Genomic DNA, 3,233 nt, shown 5'->3' with positions numbered 1-3,233 from the left:
AGGTGTGTAGACTAAAGAAATCCTTGTATGGCTTGAAACAAGCTCCGAAGCAATGGTATGAAAAATTTCATAAAACTGTTCTTAGTTTTGGTTATGTCGTCAATGGTAGTGATGCATGTGTGTACTTTAAGATGTTTGGTGCCCAATGTGTGATATTATGCCTGTATGTTGACGACATGCTCCTGTTTGGCACAAACATGTATGTCATAAATGAAACTAAGAAGTATTTAAATTCAAAGTTCGAGATGAAGGATTTGGGAGAGGTAGATGTGATCCTTGGTGTTAAAGTTACTAAAACTAAGAAAGGGTATTTTCTGTCTCAGTCTCATTATGTGGAGAAAATTCTGAAGAACTTTAATTGTTTTGATTTGCCTCCATTGAGAACTCCCTTTGATCCTTCTAGAACATTGGTGAAAAATGTGGGGGACGGTGTGTCTCAAACTGAATATGCTAAGGTGCTTGGTAGTCTGATGTTTTTAATGAACTGCACTCGCCCTGATATTGCTTTTGCTGTTAGTAGACTTAGTCGCTATACTCATCGTCCTAGTGAGCAAAATTGGGTTGCTTTGAGGCGTGTGCTCAGATATATATGTGGAACCGTGTCTTGGGGATTGAATTTTGTTGGTCATCCTTTGGTTCTTGAAGGGTATTGTGATGCAAATTGGGTAACGGATAGTGATGAAACAAGTTCTACAAGTGGCTATGTGTTTACCCTTAGTGGGGGTGTAGTTTCATGGAAGTCTGGAAAGCAGATGTGTATAGCTAGATCAACAATGGAAGCTGAGTTCATCGCATTGGATCTTGCTACACAAGAGGCAGATTGGTTGAGAAATTTGCTTATTGATATTCCTTTGTGGGGGAAGTCGTCACCATCTGTGTCTATGCATTGTGATTCACAAGCTGCTATATGTGTTGCTAAAAACAGCGTTTACAATGGTAAGAAAAGGCACATAAGAGTCAGACACGAGTCTATGAGGCAGTTTATTGTGAATGGGGTTATTTCGTTGGACTATGTTCGAACAGAGAAAAACCTAGCAGACCCTTTTACTAAGGGATTAAGTCGTAGACTAGTGGTGGAGTCATCAACTAGTATGGGTTTAGGACCTATGTTGTAATGACATGAAATGGTAGCTATACTAGCTATGTGACATGATACATTGGTTTTAATAAATCTGGAACCTGTTTTGGTTTATTTGTTTCATTGGCATGAATCATGTGGATTTGTTATATATGTATCATGTGTTTGAATCTATTACTCTATAAGAGTGGTAAGTTTTACCAGTTAGATTCTGCTAGGATGAGTTTGTCTCTTAATGTCATTAGTCCAGTTGTTTTCTAAGCGGGGATAGATTGAGGTTCTTAAGAGAATTAAGACCTTTGTCCCAGTAGTTCTTAAAAGAGGATAGATAATGACACCGAAAGTTGAAGGGTTGAACTTACATTCTTAATGTTCTAGTTCCATTGCATGTAATTCTCTGGTTTGCAAGGTGCTTAAACATGTTTAAGCCTGCAGGGAAAGACCTTTGAATTTGTTGGGAACGTGTGTGAATAACACATAGGATGAACACCTACGTGAGTACGAGAGGTAGCCTCTCTCAAGGGAAGACTGGAGTATTGTTTTCCTGAAGTACTCATGAGAGCCCAAGTGTTGGCCAAGATTGGCGGAGTTGCTTAAGCTCTAAAGTCAAGGTATGTGTATTCAAGGTCCCTTCCTCGCTCCTAGGAATTCAAATCTTAGGATACTCACTAGAGAAGTGTTGAAAACCTCGTGCACTAATGTGTTAGTTCAAACCTTTGGATACTAGCATTTAAGTACTAAGACTTTCATTTACTGTTCAGATTTCATGTTGAAGATCCGCTCGCATTAGTGGGGGATTGTTGGAAATAGGTAATGCAAACAGATGCTCGCGCCCGATCAGGCGGCCCTCGCCCGACCGGGCGGCGGACTCAAGTTTTTGACGAGCCCGATCGGGCGGCTTTGCCCGATGGCTCGCCCGGGATGGGGTTTCTAGATTGCCCGACCGGGCGGTGTTCGCCCGATCGGGCGCGACACCAGGTCTGGAGAAACTTAATCTCGCGCCCGATCGGGCGGCATCTCGCCCGATCGGGCCCGCCTTTTTTCCTAGGTCGGTTTACTTTGCGTGTTTCCTTTTCCGGGACTCATATAAATACGAGTCTTGCCTTTTCATGAGATTCATTCACTTTCTAGCCGAAAACACAAACCTACCTTTTGAGATCTGAACAGTTCTTGAGCAATTCCACTCTTCGAGTTCGGGTGCACGGATTACGGAGAGAGTTGCGTTAAACTTGGGGGGTGTGCGTCACTAGGAAACTTGTACCGGTGGTGGCGTATTTTGTTTCTAAGGCAGTGAATTTTGTTCCACGGCACGACTGTGAGTTTGGGATCTTCAATCCAGGAAAGTTCTAATCTTTTTTGTTTGTTATTGATTTCAACAGTTATTTTACCAACATAAACTACATAAAATTAGTCATGCAACACAATGCTTTTTAGAAATTGAAATATAAAATCAATTTACTTTACAAAATTTGATAGATAAATGAAGTTGACATAATAAGTAAATAGTCCAAGTTTGGTCCTAGCTTAATCGGTCCGGTGTCCGACTCTTAAAATTCTAATTTTCAATCTTTGGTCAGCTCTGGTCCGGTCTTGGATCGATGAATAGCCCTACTAATGACAATACTTGAGTTAATGGGTTAAAGTAAAATAATGAACTTTAAAAGCAAATATTAGAGGGTTAAAATAAAATACTTTTGGAATACAATTATATAATATCGGTTACTAATAAATGTTTTAATTTATTATTATCATCAAAAGTCTTATGCAACAAGGCACACAAAATTTTATAAACTTGTAATACACATATATTAACTCTCGATCATTTGTTAATTTTAAAAATGAAATTATAATTCGTAATGACGGGACAACTATTGTTTAGTGACATGCTAGATTTTGTTATTAATCTTGTTAGTATCGCCTAGGATCATGCTATTAATATTATGCATTACCATGATTATGATTGTTATTGTAATTATTACTGTTATCATGATTATTATTATTATGATGTTGATTATAATGATTATTGTGATTATTATTATGTTGCTTGATATTATTATTGTTATTGCTTGATCACACCTTTTATGTATGTTTAAAGGGAATTTGTACTAGTAATCACGCTTAATAAGATAATTAATAATCCTGCATAGGGTTAATT

The sequence above is a fragment of the Chenopodium album genome, chromosome 1, assembly GCF_948465745.1.
Source record: "Chenopodium album chromosome 1, dcCheAlbu1.1, whole genome shotgun sequence".
Taxonomy (NCBI): domain Eukaryota; kingdom Viridiplantae; phylum Streptophyta; class Magnoliopsida; order Caryophyllales; family Amaranthaceae; genus Chenopodium; species Chenopodium album.
Note: the sequence above shows the minus strand (reverse complement) of the source record.